At 33.8% G+C, this 26,461-nt stretch overlaps 1 long non-coding RNA gene across 1 annotated transcript; it reads left to right on the forward strand.

The window, feature by feature from the left end:
• Positions 1 to 7,052: 7,052 nt before the first annotated feature.
• On the forward strand, positions 7,053 to 11,090 carry LOC143054522 (uncharacterized). Its single transcript, XR_012971712.1, has 3 exons — positions 7,053 to 7,153; positions 9,825 to 9,970; positions 10,820 to 11,090. It is a non-coding gene; the product is annotated as an uncharacterized LOC143054522 (long non-coding RNA).
• Positions 11,091 to 26,461: the final 15,371 nt, after the last annotated feature.

The following is a 26,461-nucleotide window of genomic DNA, read 5'->3' on the forward strand; positions in this document are numbered from 1 at the left end:
TATGTGGCTGATGAACATAGGGCAAGCTGACCAAGGTTCGGACTAGTACCTTCGTTCGGACGATTCAATCGGTTTTTGTTCTGATTATACTAATAAACCAATAGATTTATCCTTAAAATGTATGTTCCGATAGTTGTTATGGAATCCCAATTTTGATTGGCTCATTACCGCTCTTCGGAATCTTTCGGGGTTTTTGCCTGATACTGATCTTAAAATAGCCTGCCATACACATTCCAAAGAGGTGAGTAAGCCTTCTATTTATAGTGTCCAACCTACTGTTGGCATTCGAAAACGAGACAAAGTGAAACTAGATTGTAAATAATGGAGTTTTCTAATTAAAACCGATAGTTTTTAATAGAAAAATATGCAGAAATAACCATTTTTACTGAACACTTTTTACATTTTCCCGCCTGCATAACTTTTTCAATAGAACCATGATTCGGACGATGAATGTCTATGGTTCGGACAGTAAATGTCTATGGTTCGGACGTCCGAACTATGGTTCATATCTAATACAAAAAAATATAATAAACACCCACACAAGTGCGTAAACATCAAAATATAGTTGGCTCCTTGTGAAATAGGAAACAAAGCCAAATTACTTTTGAGGGTCTTGAAGGAAATCCTTTATTTCTATATTCTCTCGATCAGCAGTTTTACCTTTGGTCCTTGGGGTCCATTCTCTTATTTTGTCAGCACCATATTTAAAAAATATTATTTTTCTTTTATGTGTCTTTTCTGTTGATGCCATTCATATAATTGTTTTTGATGGTGTGGAAAAGGAGGGGGTACTATTTTTTTTCAATTCTTTATTGAAGGGGGGTCTTTTCAAGTTTTTTGCACATTTTCTCTGTTGTTCTATTCCGTGATCCTCATCGTGGTCTTTTTTACTTTTCTGTTCTCTTCTAATTATTCTGTTAAGTTTGTTTTTCTGAAATTATTTTTATTTAAAATTTTGTTTTGTAGATGAAAAAAGTAATTATATCTTTCGTATGGGCAGTTGGCATGAAACACTGGGGGCCAGGGGAGTTACAAGTAGGCTCAGTATACTATGGTACCCATGAAATTACCAATCCTAAAGATAGTAATGCGGTAGCAGTATGTGAGGAAAAGAATTGCCGACGGACACTGGCATACCTGAGAAGAGGGGACGCCTCCATTATTGCCCCGCTTTTTAAAGCAAAGTTGATAGAGGGGCATTGCTATCTGAAGGCTAAGTCAAGAGTGGAGGTATATAAATACCGTACTGGACCCCAACAGAAAATGAACGTTGGTTTCTTGTGCAAAGATTGCAATGTAGAACATTTACAAAAATTACTTGCAGGACATAATGTTCATGTTAGAATATTTTAAATCTTTATTTATTGAAAATTAAAATATATTAAATCTGTATTATATTGTTGGTTTATAACTTTTTTTCAGTAATGCCTAGTAGAAAAAAAAAAGTTTGGACAAAAGATGTTATGCGGGAGGCCTTAAGAGAAATTACAAATAACAACATGTCCATAAGGAAAGCCGCTGAAATGTTCAATATTCCCAAATCAACTCTGGCTGACCGAGTGTCAGGCAGAATTGACATAGATGCCGAAGATGGGAAAAAACCAATGTTTAAGAAAGAGGACGAGGGAAAGCTAGTGGAATATGCTGAAAAGAGGGCATCCCTAGGTATTGGGTTTGGGAAAAAAACCTACCTCAGATATGCTGGGCAGCTAGCGCAGAAAAGAGGGCTAAATTTTAAAAATAAGATCCCATCAGACAAGTGGTGGAGACTCCACAAGAAGAGGTTTCCGGACACACTATCCCTCCGAAAACCCGAGGCAACAGCAGCAATCCGACATAAACAAATGAACAAAGAAAATGTTGGGTCATATTTTGATGCTTTAAAAGAAACACTTTTAAAGCATCAACTTATGAATAGTCCAGACAAAATTTGGAATATGGACGAGACTTATCTTCCATTATCAGTAGATTCTGAAAAAGTTTTGACTCGGTAAATTTGTATTCTAGTATATATATTCTTTGATATGTCAATCACCCATACAGTAGTATTGGTAAAAGATAAGTTATGTAAGAATAAGAAGACGATTAACAATTAAGAGACTAAAATACATCAAGTGTACATGATTGTGAGCAATTGATTACAAAGGCAACCGTATGACAACGAAAAAAATCCATACGGTATAGTCGACTATTAAATTTGCCCAGAATCAACATTAAAAATAAAAAAAATAAGAACAAAAAAAAACAACAAGAAAACAAACAACCAAAATAATAACAAAACAATTTACGAACAAAACATATAACATACAAGAACCAATGACAACCACAAAGCTACAGGCTCCCGACTGGAGAAAGTGGTGTTACATCAAAACAAAAACTAACTGTAAAACATCACTTTCAGTTTCAGTTGGTTAAATTCAAAAGATCAATACAAAGAACAAAAAACTACTTACATAAAAACAATAGACACAAAGCGCCGAAATTAAGATAACTGAAGTTCCTGGAGAGCCACTCGCATCCTAAATAAAATCTAGTTATGTTAGTCTTATTTATCAGTCAGTACACATTCAATCATATTGTAGTAAAGGAGCAAGGCATGTGCAGAGTAAAACAGGATTCAGAGAGAGTGTTACGTTAATTGCGTGTGCCAACGCAGCAGGAAGTATACTACCTCCACATGTAATAGTAAAGGGGAAAACAAAAAGAGCTTTACAATCTTGGGACACCGAAAATGCCCCTGCAGGTGCATTAATGTCTGCATCTGACAGTGGCTGGACAAAGCAGGTTAGACCTTTATAATATCCACTTGTATAGTAACTTGGAAATCAAATGTAAAATATCTACATAAAAGTACTTGCAAAAGAACTCACATGTTTCCTGCAAAAGCTACGTTTGAGTTTCGCAGGAAAATGTTTATAAATAATCATAATAAAAAAATCATACAACTTACCTTTATCTCTATATGCCAAAAGAACAAATAAATACTCAATGTATTTACAAAGAAAAACGACATAACCTAATAAAAAATTAGGGGAAATAAAAAAAAGTATACATACATAAAAATTTCACATGTTATTTATAAATAAAATTGAGAAAGGAAATGGTGAATGTGTCAAAGCGACAACCACCCGACCATAGAGCAGACAACAGCCGAAGGCTACCAATGGGTCTTCAATATAGCGAGAATTCCCGCACCTGTGGGTGTCCTTCAGCTAGCCCCTAAAAAAAAGCATACTAGTACAGTGATAATGGACGTCATACTAAACTCCGAATTATACACAAGAAACTAAAATTAAAAATCATACAAGTCAACAAAGGCCAGAGGCTCCTGACTTGGGACAGGCGTCAAAATTGCGGCGGGGTTAAACATATGTTATGAGATCTCAACCCTCCCCCTATACCTCTAGCCAATAAAGTTTCTATGTTGGAGTTTTCCATGGAATAGGAGGGAACATGTTAATTTATTAAGATTTTAGAAATGAAAATGAAAAACATACTTTTATTTTGTATCTATCTCAATATGTAGAAAAATGATCGGTGTATAATTAGTTATGAATATGGTTATTTCTAGGGTTTAGCAGAACTTTGGTTTACCAGCCTTTTTCTCCCAAGTATTGGACCAGCACGTCCACAGGTGCTCATCTTTGATGGACACAACTCTCACAATCATGTGGAACTTCTTGGTATTGCAAGACAGAATAATGTTGAGTTTGTAGAACTCCCCGCTCACACATCTCACTGGTTGCAACCATTAGATAGGTACGATTTATGATTACTCTTAATTATATACTAACTGCCTTTGTCTGCCTATACTTCTGAATTAATAAAGGAACTTCACTTGTCAATATAACAGATCGCCGTTACACCGGTTATTTCGAACCTTGCTGTAATTTATTAAAATGATGTACATGGAAATTGCCGCTTATGTCGCTTTGGGAATGGGTTTGTTGTTCACTTCTATATATTTTTCTGTCGTGTAAAGGTAATGTTCACATATGTCACACTTCACTTTACATTCATTTAGGACATACTTTGGTCCATTGAAGACAAATTGGAGACAGACCCTCAATTCCTTTACAGCAGAGACAGGCTGTCCTATTACACATGGAAGATTTTTCCATCTTTTCAACAAAACATGGACTGAAACCAATTTGGACATTACAAAAATAATTAATGGGTTTAAATGTACGGGTATTTACCCATTCAATGAACATGCCATACCAGCAGAAGCCTTCCTGCCAAATACCATATACGTTGCCGAAGCAGTTGATACAACTTCTGCAGCTACAGAAACTTATCCATGTGATAACACAATAACTTCAGGTACTGTTATGGATCTTGCTAGCACTATGTAGCACTTTATGGTTATATGTCACGCATGTTCATTGCTATCTTTTTCTCACCAGATTATTAGACCTGTTTCCCTATAGTTTTCTGATTCTTAACAATCTTAGCACATTTTTTTTACTTATAGATCAATGTAACGTCTTATTTGAAGTATTGACTCATTGGCAATCATACCACATCTTCCTTTTTTTTATATATCTAACAGGGAGGTAATAATGCAGATAACTATAATGAATGAAGGAAGTCTGGACTTACTTATATTGTTAATTCAGGAATTGTCAAAGCAAAAATCGACGATTAGAGATGTGCATGGCAAGAACACCAAAAACGCATCCAATGACTATACACTGAATTTTATTTAAAGATTAGGGCTACTTTTCATGATTTCAATGTTACTACATATATATTATATATATTATATATAGACTTTCTATCATTTCTTTTTAGATGCATTGATAGAAGAGGTTTCGAATGAAGAATCTTTATTTGAAGTGATGGATCTGGGCATCACAGTTGACGACTCTGGTGTTATATCGTCAACTTCGACGTTGGGAGTACCTGCTGGAACGTCTATACCTACAAATTTGACACCGTCAGCTTGTCCGCCAGAATTAGCACTGTCTGCCCTTGAGTGTTCGTTTTCCTTACAAAAGAGAGAACAGTACGAACAAGCATTCATACATGGGAAAAATCTGAAAGAAAAGGTGTATGAAACATGGAAACATTATAAGCAACTGGTGATTATATTTTAAAGTTAATAATTAATAATATATAAAAGGAGGATAGGAAATAACAATAGTATTGGACAGGACAAATGCCACAGCAACAATCCATTCCGGCACGTCTCGTTAAAAGACAAACACATCAAGTCGAATAAAGCGTGTTCCAGATAGCATCATTTGGTGCTGACATTGCTTGTTTTTTATTGTACCAGTCAACGTGCACTCATCAATCCTTTAAACTATCGGGTCTATATAACAATGTTCTCGCGTTAAAGATCATTAGGGAATGACGTGATCCAGTTGTGTCTATCTTTAACAACTTTACAAACAATAATTTCAAATGTATGTTCACTTCTACCTTTACTTTTATACATGTCATGCATACCACATCTCGTTTTCCCCCTGGGAGATGCACATTTATTGAGTTCGTTTTACAACCATATACATGTAAAATAAAATGTGCATGCCTGTATACTAATTACTAATATTATAAGTTCCTAAACTGAGTAAGTAAAACATTAAACTAGCAAACGGATTTAAAGGGTGTCTCAAACATTTATTTTAGGTAAATAACGAAAGTCTAATGGAAGATGTGCAGGAACATTCTGTAATACCGTCAATTAACGACGACAGAGACATTTTCAGTATCCCCCAACTAAGTCAAAAGAAAACTGAAAAAAAGAAGTACTTCGTTATCACCTGCGAAGAAGCATATAAGGAAAAAGTAAAGGAGAAAGAAGAGAAAAAAGAAAAGGAAGCCCAAAAATTGGCAAGAAAAGAGAAAAGAGAAAGAAGCAAGCAGAAATGAATATCCCGTTAATTACATAGTTAACAGATTTAAATGAATAAAAAACAATTAACGCTTGAATTTGACTACTAGATACCTTTTGGTTCAAAATGTTGATTAATAGAACTGACATGTGTACAAAAAAGCAATAATATATTTATAATATACAAACTGTTAAATATAACTGATTACATTATATTAAATGTGTACTAAAGTGCAATCTGAATTGCAACCATATAAAACATATATTATGAACATTGTTATTTTCAGCCAACCTTATATTATATTAAGTAAAGTTAGAGGTGTTTGCTGTTTCCCAAAGTAATTCCAATAAGCAATAGGGTTGTACACACTATGTATGAAGTCCTGTCTCCTAACACATTCAATCTACATACCTGATCATGATAATGATAGCAAAATATATGCAATCAGAAGTGGATTTAGTATTGCCCCCCCCCCCCCCCCTGATGGAGCTTTTAGCATATATTATTGCAATGCAAAGACTTTTACAGACCTATTTCTATTAAACGTTGTATTAATACCCACGCCCCACTGCAAAAACGAAGAGTAGCTTTATCTAAAGATATGCTACAACTTTCAGTTCAAAGAAATGGCAAGTAAAGATAAATCAGCGACGACAGGTAAAATTACAAACTATTATATAATTTTAAAATTTAATGGAGTCTAGATGAAGGGGTAGTCTGTGTAGGGTACGGGATCATTGAGGTGAAATTGCGGTAATCAGGCGTCAGGAGTTTTAAAATACGGAGTATTGAGAGTAAATACTAAGAAAAACATACATGATAGACTTGTATTTAACATATTATTATGCAAGTGTCCGAACCATAGTTTAGGATAGTTTTCGGTGTCCGAACCTTAGTTGTAGTTGTCCGAACGACGGTTGATCTACAATATCTACTTTATACTGGTTTCATGTGTCGAATATCGAAAGCTACAGGAAAATGTATTAGATTCTTAGAGGGAACCAGTTGAAAACATTCAACCAACGGTATAGCCAAAGAGATCCACATGCAAGTTTAACGGCAAGGCCGTTATGAAAAGTGATACTGTCCGAACCTTGGTTAGCTTGCCCTAAGTAGTCCTGGTCACTCAGTGCACCGGAGTTTACCCGAATTTAGTCTGTTTCCCGGCCGTTATTGAAATTCTTGACAATACCGTCCGGTATGGGCTATTTTTACTATTTGAAATGAACGATCTCGAGCATGCGCAGTTACGCATTGTTGTTCCTCTTTGCCGCTTCGAAGATGGTAGTGGGTTACAGAAAGCCACGATACAGGTGAGTGGAGTAATTTTAAGTTGCCCATCTTGAAAGTAAGATAGCCAAAACTCACCCGATTCGTGTGGTATAATTTTTTTGAACAATTATTAATCGCCCACAGATGGGCAAGCTTTTGAAGTGGCCGCGAGGCCCTTCTTTTTGTGTCAAACTCGCAACTTTAGCCCAAAAAATTGTTAAAAACAACTTTGCAAGCTTTCTAAGTAAAATATAAACGTGCTGCTCGTTTATTTGACGAAATAAATCAGTTATTTCCTCTATTTTTACAAAGAAAAATTTGTACAAGTTGTGTTTTTATGATGTGAAACATGGGCGAGGGGTCTCAAAAAGGCGTACACAAGTCACAACCAATTTCAGAAGCAGTGATCACTGGTGATCCTCAAAACATGTCTACAACTCAAAGACCTGGGTTTATAGTGGACCCGGATTCGTTATGTTATGGTAGACCCCCTCCAAAAAAAGGGGGGGTCACCCGGTGTCATATTTATATAGAGGCATATACAGGCCTCAGAACACATTTATTCTTCCCCTTGGCTACAATGCATTTTTTAGTTAAAGTCAAATTGAATTAAAAAATTTGCACCGCTACAAACATGAAATAAATTAAACTGCTTTAATATAGACCATTATTATTCTGATAAAATATACTTGTCCCAGGACAATCCATCAGTGCTTTTTATTTTGAGGGCCCTATTAGCATGCCAATGGTAGGATTTGAATCTTGAATAAATGACGAAGGCTAATTTTTACCCTACTTTCATTTTGGCCAAATCACTTCTTTCACTTCCAACAATAATTTTTTTCCACATGTTTTACTTATTTCAATATAAATGCAACTGATAGGACCACTTTAATAGTAAACATTTTAAAGAAAACAGTAGACAGATTACTTGGGAAGAAATACCCTATATAATAATTGGGAACTATATTCCTAGACCACGAACAAAGGGAATTAATTTTGATCTGAGGCCTACAGCTACATCAAGTGAAATTTTGGAAAAAAGTACAAATGTACAAACCTAAGATAAAAAAACATATTGATAAATTTAGTAAAGGTTCTCAGGCTGTCTGTATCCGATGACGCTTGGTGTTAGTCCAAATAATTATGAGGTATTGAAAGGCTTTTACATTTTTTTTTGCTTTGAAGCCTTTCAGCTATGTATCACAAACTTTGTGTGACCCTCAAAATGTCAGACAATAAATCATTTGGTCATACAAACCCTAAAACAGTGGGGCACATATTAATGCTTTCAGCACGGCCACCAGAAATTTCCACATTTTTCCTTCATAAGACCCTCAAAAATTATTTTACTAAATTTGTATCTATTTTAAATTTGCATGTACCAGACTCAGACATTGGGCTTGTGACTCAAGGCAGACTTTTGCAAGGCAAAATATGTATACCTTTAGAACATGTACATTGTTTGTAATTGTTTACATTTTTCTGTCAGTTAAATTTTTAGCCTTTTTAATTCAATGTAATTTATCCTAAATATTAGTTGAAAAGGCTCAACTCATCAGATGATCATCATGTATGTTTCAGTAATATTCATACATTATGTACATTGTCATGATTGTACTTGCAAACTTTTCAAAATTTTGTGAGCTTGCATATATCAGTCAGAGCTCAGACATAAATAAGTCTAAATCTGCTTTTGACTTATAGATGTCTAAATTTGTAAGTTTTAGGATTTGTCTCCCTTTCATGCAAGACAAAATACGACTTATATTGTTAAGCAAGAAATGATTGACCAGAATCAAAAAGTTGCAAATATCAACTCCTACAAGTCGATAAGTTACCAAAATTGGTCAACTTCAAGACCCATGCATACTTATAAAAAGGTCATGCATCTAAATCAAATAATGACAACATTGAAAGCCAATGCCTTGTCTTCTAAAGAAAAATATGAATGAGAGTCTGAAAAATCGGGGATCATGTTAATTAACCTTACAATGCAACCACCTGGATCCACACTTAATGAGGTAAAACATCTGTGTTTAGTAAGGATGTTCAATTAGATAATTAAATATAGATAGATCAAGTCCTTGTGAACTCTCAGACAGGTTTTTACTGTCAAAGGTGGTGTAGTTTGGCCACCAAGTCAAGTTAAGTTTTTTCATCAACATAAATAGACCTTAACAAGTCTGTCATTTTGTGACTTAGATAAGTCTAAAATTGAAAACACATTTTTATAAAGAATACATGTTTTGACTTCTTTAAGTCAAAAACAGAAATAGACTTGTTTATGTCTGAGCTCTGACTGTATATGTAAAGTGTATCAAGAAAATTTCATCTTTTCACTGCTTGACTCGTCATGTAAAAAAAAATCTGTAGTGAGAATCCTGATAATGGTCATCCTCCACTAACAATGTATATTGTCACAAGTGTTTTAATCAACAGTACTAACTATATTGTTTAAGCTTAAACATCCTTTAAAATCATTTGAATATCTGTTTTAAATATCATTGTTTATATAATAGAGTATGAAAATTCAGGTCAACAAATCTCATGAGGGAATTTGAAAGAAAGCAGGTCTTGAAATTTGTTTATATTCTATAGATCTAAAACTTGTTTTGATTAAAACATGTAAAAGACTATTTATTGACCTCACTTTGAATTTGTGTTATCCGAATTTTTGAAATCAATGTTTATAGTTGAATTGTCTTTCAGAAATGGTCTACCAGTATTTGACACGAGAAGGCCTAGGTACAGTAGGACTAGCTTTCTTGCATGTTTGTCAGAGGGATGACCATAGTAAAAAGGTCTGACATTCCATACCTGATAATGAAAGAAAACACCAGAAACTATTTACTGAGGTGATTTTAAATAAACTAAATGGGATTTCATATATGAACATAATTTTACCCTGATTCATAAAAATTGTACAGTATATTTAAAGTACAATAAAATTAAATCACTTAGTCTAGTGTTTTATTTATGCTACTAGTACTTTTAAAATTGGTGATTATTAAAGAAAGACAACTCTTACTTCCAACATTTCTGGACAAAATGTTACTTGAATCAGTGATTTAAGATCACCCATTTCAGTCTAACTGATATATACAAGTATGTACAAGTATTTATATACATGTATAAACTTGTAAGGTTAAAAAAATAAGCTAGTTTTCGATTTTACCTGTATAAGAATGATTTTTTTGTGGATAGAATCAGTCAATCTAATGGTTTACCTTTATTTCACTTTCAATGTTGACATTCTTTTCTAATAACTGATTAATAGCCTAACACACATCAACCATGCATAATCCATTTCTAGCTAAGGGTTTAATTGAAGATCACATGAATAGGGATTCAATGAGGTTGAATTATTCACTTGCAAGTATCTTAACTCATCATCAGTGTTTATTAGCTTAATCACAAGTCAGAAATATGAAATTTTACCTCTGCCAAATGATAAAATCACAAGTCAGCATTTTTTTTTTTAATTGCTGCATTAAAAATACCAGAAAATACCATGACATATAACAAGAAGAGATATATATATACAAAATGTATAAAAACTAGAAGGGGATTTTTTTCCATGCCACATTAATGGACATGATGTGTGCATAATTTTTTGTTTTACATACATTGTACAATTTTTTGTTTTACATACATTGTACAACAACATGTATATATGTACAATAATATTTACTTTTTTCTTTCAGGAACAATGATAAACAAGTGAACTGATGGTTTAAAACTACCAAGATGTGAAGTAATGAACTAAAGAGTAACGTGAAGTCAGACAATACAACCTGAGGTGTCAGAATTTGTGCAAAATTTTTGTTATTTGCAGATATATGGATATGGATTTTGTCAAAATATGAACTGAAACACTGGGATAAAATTATGGTGTTTTTTTTCGTATAAAAGATCCGGTTGTGTTCCATAAATGTATTTCTAATAATGAATTTAAGAATTAAAATCTATATTTATTTACTGAGTTTATTGCTGCCCAAAAAGAGGTTATTGTCTCTACTTTTCTACAACTTATTATTTCATAAATTGATTGTATATCTTCTATAATGTTTATGTGACAGAAAATATTGATTAATAGTGCCCTGTTGTTGACATTAGTCCAATATAGTAGTCTCTTGTTTGTTTGGGCAAACATAGAATGTATTTGAAGAATTAAGCAATTTATACAAACGGTATTGTTTCAATGGGGTTTAATTCAATCTTGAAATTGTGGGGTCCTTTTCTATGCTATTTTGGATTTTTGGGTCCCGTTTTTACATTGGTCAACATTGAGGTCTTAAGCATGTTAAGGGTCCAAAATAAAAAAAACTTTGTTTGAATTCATTGAAAAAAATATTGTTTAGTCTCTTTGATTAGCCTAAACTAACAGTGTACACACTATTTCTAATTTGTATGCCCCATCTCCGATAGTAAAGGGCCATTATGTTTTCTGGTCTGTGCGTTTGTTCGTCTGTCCAGTTTCAGGTTAAAGTTTTTGGTCAAGGTAGTTTTTGATGAAGTTGGAAGTCCAATCAACCTGAAACTTAGTATATACAAGTACACACCCGTGATATCGCGGGTCCGTGACTGAATTAAAGTATATAACTATGCCTCAGCCTTATTTTAGTAATTGGTATTGTCATCTGATAAAGTCTTGTCGATTATAAGATACACAGTTTTCTCTACTTTCAAATCTTTCTGTTTGAACCCGTCGACCTGGAACTTATCAATTATTGGAAATATTAATTATTTGGAAAACAAAAGGTCCAGGCTATCCAGGAATGGAGTATTTTTTAATCAACAGCATTGTACTATATTAGTTATCTTAGAAAGTCTTGCTGATTGCCGAATAAAGCTACAACAGGGAACAATTTGACAATGATTGAATTTAGTAGTGTCAGCCCTTTGATTATGACTCGTGTATATAGCAAAATCCTAAATACACCGTTTGGTGGTGCGCCTGTCAAATGCGGAACGTACAGATAAGGTAATAGCTAACAGGTGAATATACTATTGGTATCGGTATCGGATTAGACCCGGAACTTGTTAATTATTGGCAATATTAATTATGTGGAAAACAAAAGGGTCTGGAGTGGTGTAATTTTTAATCTACACCATTGTCCTATATTAGTTATATATAGAGTTGAATTCTTTGATTTGTCGTTTTTACCCGATGACGGCTGACAAATTGGACCTCGTAATTTTAGTATTATAGATGTTCCATATGATATGATCTTTCTAATTTTAATGTAAAATTAGAGTTCTGATCCCAATTTCACGGTCCACTGAACATGGAAAATGATAGTGCGAGTGGGGCATCCATGTACTGGGGACACATTCTTGTTTAGTCCTTTTTGAATTTGGTCCATATTGAGCTAATTTTAATTTTGTTTGATTACAACAAATATTGAATTTGTTAGTTTGATTGATATGCTGGATATAACTGTGTGTTCAGAATTTTCATTTTGTGTCTTAATTTTTAAAATTGGGCCATTTTAAGGTTCAAAAGTCCAAAATGAAACTTTTTGAGTCCTTTTGGAATTTCGTCCATATTGAATGTAAAAAAGATGATGTGGTATAAATGCCAATGAGACAACTCTCCACACGAGAAATCACAGAAATCAACAACTATTGGTTACTGTACAGCCTTCAACAATGAATAATGCCCATACTGCATTGTCAGTTATAAAAGGCCCCGAAATGACAAAAGTCTTTTTAGGTCCAAAATATAGTTTTGTTTGGTTTCAACATAAATTGAATTTTGTTAGTTTCTTTGATATGCTGGATCCAGTGGCGGATCCAGAAATTTTCATAAGTGGGGGGCCCACTGACTGACCTAAGAGGGGGCCCGCTCCAGTCACGCTTCAGTGATTCCCTATATAAGCAACCAAATTTTTTCCCAAAAAGGGGGGGCCCGGGCCCCCTGGCCCCCCCCCCTAAATCCGCCTATGGGATCTAACAGTGTACTTGATACTATTTGATTTTTGGTCTGTCATGGTTTTCAAATTGGCTCATATTAAGGTCCGTAGGGTCAAAAATTAGTTAAAAATATATATGTTTTGTTGGTGGTTTAAAATGCTAAATCTACCCAAACATTTAGATTTTGGATACTGGACCCTAATGCAAATGTAGGTATATGTCTAATTTTTTTTTTTTTTTACATGCATAGACCACATTCATTCAGTTTCGGAAACCTTTACTGTGTCAAATTTTAATCACAATCAAAATACAAAGCTGTATTAAGCTTGAACGTTTTATCAAATATTGTTCAGCCTTCAGGGTTCAACATCTGCACTCATATCAAGATATGACGTCTGGCTCATTTCAATTTTTGTTGTGTGAATTTCTATGATTATGAGTAATATGTTAACTATTTGGTATATTGGTTCCTTGCAATTTCTACATGCCTATCAACCTCTGCGGTCGTATAAAGCTGCGCCCTGCGGAGCATCTGGTTGTAGTTTCCAGACATTTACTTGTGTTTAAGAATATCTATCTAAACTTTAGTGAAACGTTTATATCTCTTTATGTTTATAATTTCATAAATTTTAGATTTTACATTTCTGAGTTATGGGGTTTTATTAAATTTAAAAAGGTGGGATTTTCCAGTTTTCGGACAATAACTGAACAATGCGTCAGCAAATATTATGAAATTTTGGTGAATTGTTTATATCTATAAATGTAATCTCCTGTTTGATTTTCATAAATTTCAAATATGACATTGAGAAGTAATTTATTCTGTGAAAATGTGACGGGCGTATCATGCGCTCGTGTCATTACTGTAAGTGTTTGTTGATTTATATTTATAGCATACAAAAAAAATAAAGCACTTTAAAAAAAGTTTGGAAGTTGAAAGAATTGCATGTACTTTATAATTGTCCAGGTGGGATTCTTCAAAACAAGAATAAGCTTCATAATTAAATTTTTTTGGAAAAAAAACCTTCAATACACCAGTTAAAAGGAGGACATAGATTTTTTACTTATATTATTACTAGGAACAGACATGGACCTATTTTGACATTTCACTTCTGTAAAAATATGAATAAAAAAAATAATCCCTAAAAGGCCATGGTCAGGGCATAATTATAACAATAAAATTGAGAATGGAAATGGGGAATGTGCCAAAGAAACAACAACCCGACCATAGAAAAAAACAACAGCAGAAGGTCACCAACAGGTAAGCTGTTTTTATGTTTACCGGACAGGGATAGTTAAAAGTGGGGATGTGGGATTAAAAAAAATGGAAATGGAAGGGGGGGCTTGGAATGTGTCGTTGCTTAAAGGGAGAGAGTTTTAAAATAACAGCGATTTAGCCCCCCACTCGTGTATACATATCAAACAACAGCCTGATGGTGTACCACCAATAAAGTTTTTATTCATCATTTATGAGATTTATGAGGAAGGGATAGGAGGCCTTATCGATCGTATTTTTTAAGCTCAGGATTTCGGGATCCCCGGGGATTTCTTTCTCCGAATTTCGGGATGTCGGGATTTTAATTTATTTAAATTCGGGACCTCGGGATTTCGTGTTTTTAACCCCGGGTTTTGGGATCAGGACCCTTCTAAGTTAACCCCCCTCATTTGTTGACCTATAAATGATATCGTCGCTCTATCGGCTATCAGGGCCGTAACTACCTATGAGGCAGGGGAGGCAGTTGCCTCCCCTGAATTTTCTACACCAAAATTTTTTTTTTGAAGTAATAAAATAAAATATTGACAATATGTACACGAAGAACTTGAATTTATATTATAAACAACACAAGTTTACAGTTATAACAGTGCAGTTATCATGTTACGTGATATGTCTGTCATTATCCGTATTTGAGATCGAAAGTGAACCGTTTCAGTATATTTTTTTTTCGTGTGGCCGTCAGTCTGTTATTCACTGTATTGAGGGGGGTCAGTATTTGTACGAGAACACATATGAAACTTTGCTTTCGGCAATTTTGAATCCAAACTTAACTATTCACATTGATGTGGGGGTTCAATTAAGCAGAGGAAGTACCTTTTGTATTGTGAATCTTTTAAGATATCGGAAATTCGTTACCGGCTGAATCAGCTGTTAGACTTGTTTTTTTAACGTCTCCCGATCGTACGAGAACATTATGGTCAATGCCTTAGTAGGTAAACACTCCCATTCATGGTAGCAGGGACTTTCTATACTAAGCATATACTAGACTAGATATAGGGAGGTGAGTGCCAATGAGACAACTCTCCATCCAAATAACAATTTATAAAAGTAAACCATTATAGGTTAATGTACGGCCTTCAACATGGAGCCTTGACTCACACTGAACAAAAAGCTATAAAGGGTCCCAAAATTACAAGTGTAATAAAACCATTCGAACGGGAAAACTATATATAAAAAAAGTATAGAAAGTCCCTGGTTGTAGTTATATAGTTATATACATGTCTGTTCAGCTTTCAAAAATATTGGAATTCAAGGTCCTCGATAAAAAAAAAAATCTTGCGGTCTATAATCTTGCTTTATATATTTTTTTGAACTTAGTAATACCAGTTTCTATAAAAAATATCTTTAAATACAGATAATAATTGCTTGCATGAAAATTGCTACCAGGATCCAGCAAAACTGATTTTTCTTAAAGTAATCGAAGGAAAACGGGTCATTTTTAGCCATATCATTTGAGAAAAAATTATTTAATGTTAACAATTATAGGTCAAAGTACGGCCTCAAGACGGAGCCTTGGCTCGACCCGAACAGCAATCTTATGCAGCTTGTTTTTGCATAAAAGTTGCTTCCAGGTTCAAGAAATACTGATGTTTCCTAAAGTAAGGAAATCGAAGGGAAACAGGTCATTTTTAGCCAATGACTGAAAGAAAAAAATATGCTCAATCGGCGGCCCCAAACCCTGCCTCCCCTGAATTCGAACCCTAGTTACGGCCCTGGCTATCTATGATAAGCTCGTACATTTCACGAGAATTATTGAATGAGGAAAGCAGTCGACATGTAATCTATATTTCTTTGTTGTAAAATAAAAGGCAGTTACTATATATATATTTCCGGCACTGTGTGAAATATCTTTAATGATAAGTTAATTCAAACTGGCAAAATAGCCTATTTCTATAGAAATGGATATTTTACCGCCGCTGGAAAAATAGAATATAAGTTAGCAGATGAACATTTTATGTATACATGATAATAATAAAATTAATTAAAAATAATAGAGACAAGTCCCGTTAGAATAGCAAGTCCCTGGTAAGCGGAAGCCAAGTTGAAACCTATTTTATTTAAAGATATGGTATGCTATTCAAATAACTAGCTATTATTTCAAAAGCAATCAAGTTTTTTTAGCTATGCGATCGTCTATGTCATATTGTGTATATATCTTTTTTTTTCAAATTTATGATGATGCAATAGATTTCTATAGAAATAGCTGAATTATATTAATAATCAGAGCTGATCAAATATCATATTTGCTATTTTTCCGATGCCCGATAATGATCTTTAATATAATTGTTTCCCCCCTATTATAACATCAAGAATTAATGAGTTTGGGATGTTTCCACGAAATGATCAAGAAATTACTTCAGTCTGACGTTTAACGCCATTTCAACTGGTACCGTATGTGGACGTCGTCAAACCGGGAACCGAAACGTTCAAGTTCAAGGCCATCATTAGCTCATACCGACCGTTAATATTTGTATATTCCGAAGGCATACTGAATGTTTTACGGAGGGGACCAACCTAACCCGAATTCTAGACAGTTCGGCACCCAGACAAATCGGTACCCAGACAAATCGGCACCCGTGAAAGACAAATCGGCACCTAGACAAATCGGCACCTAACATAGACAAATCGGCACCTTATAAATTATTTATCTTTGATCCAAATATAGTGAACCAAAAATTAATATTTTCTGGAACTGTCAGGGGCGTAGCGACCGGTACGGCAGGTACGGCAGGCGCCGTACCAATAATTATCGTTGGTACGGCATGCCGTACCCAGAATTCATATTAAAAAAAAATAAAAAAACAAGGTTTTTGCACTGCAATAAAGAAAGCAAGTTTGTTTTTTATAGAAAATAAAAAAGAATTATCAGTATACTGTTACGGTATGCAGTATAGTGTACATTTATCGATACCGGGTAACGTTCGACAACTCGTATGACTGGTATATGGCATGCGTTGTACGAGTAATCGACCATGACCTGGTATTAATTAAAGAACGGCATTGTTTTACTTATAACTAATCCCGGGTAATTAACCTAATCTCGCAAAAGATTTTGATAAATCATGGTTATAAACGAGCATAACATCACAAATATGTAGCATCATCTAGGGTAGATCTATACAGATTTCACAATATTAGTTAAAATGAATGACTTGTAAAAATACTACATATGGAAGAACTAAAGTTAGCAATTTCCAATGGAGACGTAAACTTTGTTAGGCAATTATTTGCCACAAAAATAGTCACTTTGCCCACACAACAAAGTAAACATGAAACAATTATAATAGATGAGTTGTCCGAAATCTTGATTCCGGCCGACCTACCTGCAATAGAGACAAACCAACGATTTATAGCAGTGAAGACGAAGGGCGATGGCAATTGCCTGTATAATGCAGCTTCCCAGTGTATTACAGGTAATTTTTGTTCGCTTTGGGGATTCCGTATATCGTCAGATTATCGGAATTCCAATGGGGACTAACTGTGCACCACTTATTGCGGACCTGTTTTTGTATTGTTATGAGTTACAATTTATGACAAAAATAAGCAAAGACCCATCGAAACAACATCTGATAAACAAATTTAATAATACATTTAGATATTTGGATGATATTTTGGCTCTCAATAATGACGACTTCAGTATGTATATTAATGAAATTTATCCTGTTGAACTTACTTTAAATAAAGCTAATACTAACAATGACCACTGCCCTTTTCTCGATCTTGATATCTATATCACTAATGGAAAGCTGAATACTAAAATTTATGATAAAAAGGGATGATTTTTCATTTCCTATCGTTAATTATCCGTTTTTAGATGGTGACGTTCCCTTGTCACCATCTTACGGTGTTTATATATCTCAACTTGTACGATTCGCTCGTGTATGTAACAATGTTTTAGATTTTAAAGAGAGAAATTTATGTATTACTGAAAAATTATTACACCAGGGTTTTCGATATCACAAACTAGTCAAAACATTTACTAAATTTTATCATCGGTATAAAGACATCATTCGTAAATATAGCTCAACATGCAGACTTCTAATACGTTCAGGTATTTCACATCCAATTTTTTATGGTAATATTCTTTATAAAGCACAAAGGTGTCAGTATTCACCTCAGAAACTTACAAAACCTTTGAATAGACTTATTAAGAAGGGATATAATTACGATACTGTTGTCAAGTCATTAAAGATTGCATATTTTGGCGTTAATATTGAGTCACTGATAAGGTCTTTGCATCGGAACTAAACACATTTATTCTAAAAACAGTTGTTGGCATGACACGGGTTATGTTCTTCTCATATATGTTATGATAGTATGATACTAAACCCCTAACGGGAAGGATTGTGCCTGATGTTCATATGATGAAATCATAATCTTTCAGTCAGTTTAGTTGAAGTCTGGAGCTGGCATGTCAGTAAACTGCTAGTAGTCTGTTGTTATTTATGTATTATTGTCATTTTGTTTATTTTCTTTGGTTACATCTTCTGACATCAGACTCGGATTTCTCTTGAACTGAATTTTAATGTGCGTATTGTTATGCGTTTACTTTACTACATTGGTTAGAGGTATAGGGGGAGGGTTGAGATCTCACAAACATGTTTAACCCCGCCGCATTTTTGCGCCTGTCCCAAGTCAGGAGCCTCTGGCCTTTGTTAGTCTTGTATTATTTTAATTTTAGTTTCTTGTGTACAATTTGGAAATTAGTATGGCGTTCATTATCACTGGACTAGTATATATTTGTTTAGGGGCCAGCTGAAGGACGCCTCCGGGTGCGGGAATTTCTCGCTACATTGAAGACTTGTTGGTGACCCTCTGCTGTTGTTTTTTTATTTGGGCGGGTTGTTGTCTCTTTGACACATTCCCCATTTCCATTCTCAATTTTAATAATGCATATTATAAGTAAACATTGATTATGGGGGGAGGGGGGCTTGCATTTCACTGTGTTCAGAGGCAGGCTATTTCTGTTCTGCCCCTCCACAAATTATTGACACAAAAACTGCCTCTCCCCTCGAAATCAACTAGTCATATCCATCGTTACTTTTGTGTATGCATATATATCAACTTGAGTTTAGATATTCAATCATAGAACTGAACTCAGTAGGCGATAATATACTTTTTTAATTGCGGCAGGCCAGCGAAACGAACAAATTTTCTTTTGAAGTATTGAATGTTTGGGGTCAGAATGTTGATATTTATATGTGATTAGACATGAATGATTTGTTTTACTTCAATGTAGGCAAGAATATTATTACATATCCGAAATTTGCCAGCCTTCCTTTTCAATATGATGTGATTGTCCCCTTAAACTGCATATGTTTCTGTTTCTAGTCACCAGGTACGATGGGAATATAAACTAATTTAACTCGCAACATTCTGTATGATGTAGATGCCTGCAATTCAGTGATTGTCGATTGTTATTTGTACATTTTTTTTCATAAATTAGACTTTAGTTAGTTTTCTCGTTTGAATTATCATTTTGGGCCTTTTATAGCTGGCTATGCGGCATGGGATTTGTTCCTTGTTGAAGGCCGTACGGTGACCTAGAACAGTAAATTTCTGTGTTATTTGGTCTCTTGTGGAGAGTTGTCGCATTATCAATCACATCATATTTTTTTTATATATCCAAACACACTTTACACTCCTCTTAGCACTATACAACTATAAATCATTCGGGAAAATTTAAACGTAAAATGCATGAATATAAGCACATTAGCAGAGCACAGCACATCCTCAACTCCGCTGTTTAAATATTTCTTTTAAACAAATCCACACGGAAACCAGATGCTCCGCAGGGCGTAGCTTTATACGACCGCAGAGGTTGAACCCTGAACGGTTGGGGCAAGTATTGACACAACATTCAAGCTGGATTCAGCTCTAAATTTGGATTGTGATTAAATAGTTGACACAGCATAGGTTTCTGACACAGAATGAATGTGTTCTAATGAACTTAAAATTTTTGTTTTCTCTTAGAGCAATTCACTATGCTGTTGAATATTAATCCTCTCAAAACAAGAATGTGTCCTCAGTACACGAATGCCCCACTCGCACTATCATTTTCCATGTTCAGTGGACCGTGAAATTGGGGTAAAAACTCTAATTTGGCATTAAAATTAGAAAGATCATATCATAGGGGACATGTGTACTAAGTTTGAAGTCGATTGGACTTAAACTTCATCAAAAACTACCTTGACCAAAAACTTTAACCTGAAGCGGGACAGACGGACGGACGAACGGACGGACGAACGAACGGACGGACGAACGAACGGACAGACGGACGGACGGACGGACGCACAGACCAGAAAACATAATGCCCCTCTACTATCGTAGGTGGGGCATAAAAATGTTTGAAGAAATTTTCTTTTTTATTTATGAAATTTCAAATGAGAAAAATTGAACCCAATTTTTTTAATCACATCCCCCTTTCCCTTATTCCAAAACTAATCTCAATTAAAATTTCTAATGGAGTTTGCAACAATAACTACTCATTTAAATACATCATAAAATATTAAGATGTAAAAAAAACTGCTTGTTATCACTGAATGTTATTTATTATAATTTATCAGTTGGTAGTAAAAAGTGAATATACATTGTATATTGTATATAACAAAGATTTAAGTTGATTCTGGACAAAGAAAGATAACTCCAATTAAAAAAAAATCTTGCTATTGCACAATATTTTGCAATTAGATATTTCTTGCTTACTATTCTGGACAAAGAAAGATAACTCTAATTAAAAAAAATTTGCTATTTCACAATATTGTGCAATTAGATATTTCTTGCCATTGTGCAATACTGTGCAATTGAAAAGACTTGCTATTGCACAATACTTAATATAATAATTTTAGATCCTGATTTAGACCAACTTGAAAACTGGGCCCATAATAAAAAATCTAAGTACATTTTTGGATTCAGCATATCAAAGAACCCCAAGATTTCAATTTTTGTTGAAATCAGACTAAGTTTAATTTTGGACCCTTTGGACTTTAGTGTAGACCAATTTGAAAACAGGACCAAAAATGAAGAATCTACATACACAGTTAGATTTGGTATATCAAAGAACCCCATTTATTCAATTTTTGATGAAATCAAACAAAGTTTAATTTTGGACCCCGATTTGGACCAACTTGAAAACTGGGCCAATAATCAAGAATCTAAGTACATTTTTAGATTCAGCATATCAAAGAACCTAACTGATTCCTTTTTTGTCAAAATCAAACTAAGTTTAATTTTGGACCCTTTGGACCTTAATGTAGACCAATTTTGAAAACGGGACCAAAAGTTAAGAATCCACATACACAGTCATGACAGTTAGATTCGGCATATCAAAGAACCCCAATTATTCAATTTTGATGAAATCAAACAAAGTTTAATTTTGGACCCTTTGGGCCCCTTATTCTGTTGGGACCAAAACTCCCAAAATCAATACCAACCTTCCTTTTATGGTCATAAACCTTGTGTTTAAATTTCATAGATTTCTATTTACTTATACTAACGTTATGGTGCGAAAACCAAGAAAAATGCTTATTTGGGTCCCTTTTTGGCCCTAATTCCTAAACTGTTGGGACCTGAACTCCCAAAATCAATACCAACCTTCCTTTTGTAGTCATTAACATAGTGTTTAAATTTCATTGATTTCTATTTACTTAAACTAAAGTTATTGTGCGAAAACCAAGAATAATGCTTATTTGGGCCCTTTTTTGGCCCCTAATTCCTAAACTGTTGAAACCTAAACTCCCAAAATCAATCCCAACCGTTCTTTTGTGGTCATAAACCTTGTGTCAAAATTTCATAGATTTCTATTAACTTAAACTAAAGTTATAGTGCGAAAACCAAGAAAATGCTTATTTGGGCCCTTTTTGGCCCCTAATTCCTAAAATGTTGGGACCAAAACTCCCAAAATCAATACCAACCTTCCTTTTGTGGTCATAAACCTTGTGTTAAAATTTCATAGATTTCCATTCACTTTTACTAAAGTTAGAGTGCGAAAACTAAAAGTATTCGGACGCCGGACGACGACGACGACGACGACGACACGCCAACGTGATAGCAATATACGACGAAAATTTTTTCAAATTTTGCGGTCGTATAAAAAGAATGACGGTAATTTTATATTGTAATTCTCTTCTGATAGGAAAATTAACGAATTTATCGTCATTTAACAAAACGATGAAAACTAAATAAAAACAGTTTTTAAACGCTTTGTAAAATCATTTTTATTGAAAAAAAAAGACCAAATACGCAAAAGTTCCGTGAAGATATATATTTGTCGTAATGGGTGGTAGTGAAAAAAAGAGCTGAAAGTAAGCGTTCCGTAGCGCTTAAATCTGAAAGCACACTTTATGAATATACGCCGCGAAAGTTAATCCAGCAGTCTTATAGTCGATGAGCCACCCTTGCCTGTTTCTTTAAGAATAAAGGAACATAATCATAAACCAGCTATGGCCTCTTTGACTCATCATCATTTCTTAGTCTCTGTTTTATGGCTTGACTAATACAACGAAGTAACTTAACGCTATATGAAAATTTTCAAATAAGTTGTTTGGACATTTGTCCTTTTATTTCTCAGTCTTACTTTTTGCACATAGAGTTTTGATAATCAATTCATCGTCCTCAATCTGATCATAGTTCATTTTACGGAAAACCCTGTGACTTTGTTTAGCGAAAATTTGATCGTCTATGATTGAAGTTGTAAATTGTCCTGCATCCAGTATACTGTTACAGAATTGCACGCATTTTTTTTCTAAAACTTTCCCAGGAAGAGCATGCCAAGCCCCGGCCTAGCAAGATGTCCGACAAAAAGTGAAACTATTAATTTTGAATAAGATATTCCACAGATTTCTAACCAGTTGACTAATTGTCCTTTTTTGACACGTTTCACGTTTCTTATATTTTTTTATATTATAAAGATATTTTGCAATCACATTTACATATCGTGGTATATTCAAACATACTAATAGATGAATAAAAAAACACATTTTTTAAAAGCATGTTTTAAGCTTCAGAGATGCTTGTCATCATCTAACCATAATATTGCCTTTAAGACACATATTATAATTATATAACAGTGCAATACAGGGAATGTTTTGTAGGAAAAGTTTTTCGGTCAGGATTCTTCTAAAAAAAACTCATATAAATTTACGAAATATATTCTTGGTGTGAACAGAAAGTCCAGTAACATTGCTGTAGGAGAGCTTGCTAGCTGATTTTCCTATTTATTTTACTATTACTTGATCAATATTAAAACATTGTTTACGACTGTGAGGTTTGAAAGAAGGATTATTATTTGATGCAATCATACCTTGTAATTATAATTGTAAACAATTACGTATTTCTTATGTAAAAACATGATACTGACTCTAATATAGATTATATTCCAATAGAGATTAAGTTACCAAATGTGGACTAACCACTTGCTTCTTTGTGTAAGTTTTTAAAAAAAATCTATAGGAAAGTTAGTCGACATTCAGTGGCGTAGCTGGGTCATTTTTACGTGTACGCCCGAACCTTGGCGAGGGATATGAGGGGTGCCAACCGCTCAATGTCAAAGCACCTGTTGGTAGTGGGTTCGAAAGGGACGAAGCCCCCGAAAGCTATCGAGAATGAGATACCATAATGATTCCTGTCAGTAAAAAATCATTGATAACAACATACTTTTGAATCTAAATGGTTTTTTTTTTTTTTTTTGGTTAAATTTTGTAATATGTTAACTTATTCATCGTGTTAAACTGGAAGCTAGCCTTATGGTTATTGGTTTTATAGAAAACGTCCAAACCAATATTACTTTTAAATAAGTTTAAATGGTGCCGTGAGTGCGCATATAATCAACAAAAGCACCTTTTAATGATCACGAAAAAAAATACTTCTAAGAGGTGCAATATAAAAAAATTCTGGAACACCTAGGATTTCTTCCACAAAAAGTGAATCAATGTATCATTCCTTTACAGGGATTTAACAAAAATTTAAAATTTTCTTTTGATATTTTTTTCTTGATCTGGAATTTTTCACGACAATCTATGAAGGTTTATAAATTGAGCATGTAATTGCGTAAAGAAGAGTCCAGCTATCTGTCTATCAGAAAAGAACCGAAAAATGAACGAATTAATGCTTTTAAAATTTTAGCTTTAGACATTAGTCATAGAAAAAGCTTCTTCGACATTTTCATAAATTTCGATGAAGGTTCGACAAGTAGAAGAAATAACAAAATAACAAAATGTAAGCCCAAACTGCGACCACTTATTAATTCTGAGACTACTATAACACAGTTATAGTAGTCTCAGATTAATTGCAGAAAGAAACACATTTTATCCTAAAATGCGGAAAGATTAAAGATATAATTGCATTATTATATTGCTCTGAATACTCTTTTGATCATAAACAGTTTCTGTACAACTTTCGTAAAATTTCACGGTCGGAGAGTCATTTAAAAGAGTTTATCCACATTCGGAAACCTAAATATTGACACCACTTTGTCTCGCTTTTGGGACATAAAACACAGGCTCGACAAAAATACAAACAGCATATCGAATCTGAGCAGATAGTGAATTGCTTTAAATATAAGAAAAGAAGGTAGAATTCAAAGTGGTTTCAGACTTTTACAAAAGATTCGAACAAATATATTAAATGATCTATTTGAGTAAATTTAGTCCCAATTTTTATTCAAAATTACAATCCATTAAAAAAAGAAGCACAAGGCTGATGTGCTTTCTTATTCTATGTCGATTATTTGTTTTATTTTCAAAATTCAAGTGTACGCCCGGGCGTTTTGACGTAAACGTAGCTACGCGCATGACATTTTGGAATAGACTGAAGGATACTTCAAACAATTTCTCAGAAAAAGGGGAGTAAAGTTCTTTTTTTTTCTATAAAAAAAATGTTTTAAAAAAGGCAGATTTTAAAACTTCAGGTTTTTTAAAACGGAAATAAGCATTCATTCTTTAAAAGTGAGACAGACATTTAAAAAAAAAACAAATAGAAAGATCTGAGCGTCTTTGTTTAAATTGCTCACTTGGTAAAGTTGAAGATGAGCTTAATTTCAAGTTTGTTAGAATACCCACGTTGGGAATATTTATTTCAATAAATTGTTAACAATTTTTATAATTCTAAATGCTTCAATAATCTTCTAAATTTTTATGGCTCTTGACCCAAGAAAAATTAAAATGGTGTTGTTATTTTGGTGACTATTATTATTTCAGGAAGATGATGATCGGGTATGAATATTGACACTAACTGATGTCAAATAAATGATTTTGGAATGGCTGTGTTATATAATGTAAAAAAATTTGTCATATATTGGTATGATGTCGTCATAAGTCGCCGTCATCGTCGTTAGAAGACACATTTGCTTTCCGGACAATAACTTTGATTTAAGAGAATGGATCTCTATGAAATTTTCCAGATGGTTCAATATCAAAATAGTAAGCTTGGGATTGATTTTCGGGGTTTTGGTACCATCAGGTAAAGAAGAATCGGAGACCAAAAAGGGACAATAAGATGTTTTTTTTTGCATTTTCCTGACAATTACTTTTATTTAAGTGATTGGATATCTCTGTAATTCTAGCACAAGGTACCATACTATAAATGGAAAGTTTGGGGGTAATATCTCCAAGAAGGGTTAAAAAAAAATTTAGGGGGGTGGGGGTGTCATATATTTTTTGTTTTTTCCCATTGATCATTTCTGATTTATATATATAAAAATATTAAGTTTTTCGTAATAGACAGAAATCTTTAATTGAATAGTATTGCACAATATTGAAAAATATTCAATTGCACAGTATTGCGCAATATCACAATGTTGCACAATATCAAGAAATCTTCAATTACACAGTATTGCGCAATAGCAAAAAATCTTCAATTTTACAGTATTGCACAATAAATCTTCAATTGCACATAATTGCGTCATAGTAAAATTGCCAAATAACAGAAAATCTTCAATTACACAAGTTGTTGCATTAGCAAGAACTGTTCAATTCCACAGTATTGCGCAATAAGCAAAAAAAATATCTGATCACAAAGTATTTTGCAATAGCAAGAAATCTTTAATTGAAAATAAACAATAGTTGGTATAAAAGTTAAAAAAAAAGAAGATGTGGTATGATTGCCAATGACACAGCTCTCCATAAGAGACCAAAGTGACACAGAAATTAACAATTATAGG

The sequence above is a fragment of the Mytilus galloprovincialis genome, chromosome 12, assembly GCF_965363235.1.
Source record: "Mytilus galloprovincialis chromosome 12, xbMytGall1.hap1.1, whole genome shotgun sequence".
Taxonomy (NCBI): Eukaryota; Metazoa; Mollusca; class Bivalvia; order Mytilida; family Mytilidae; genus Mytilus; species Mytilus galloprovincialis.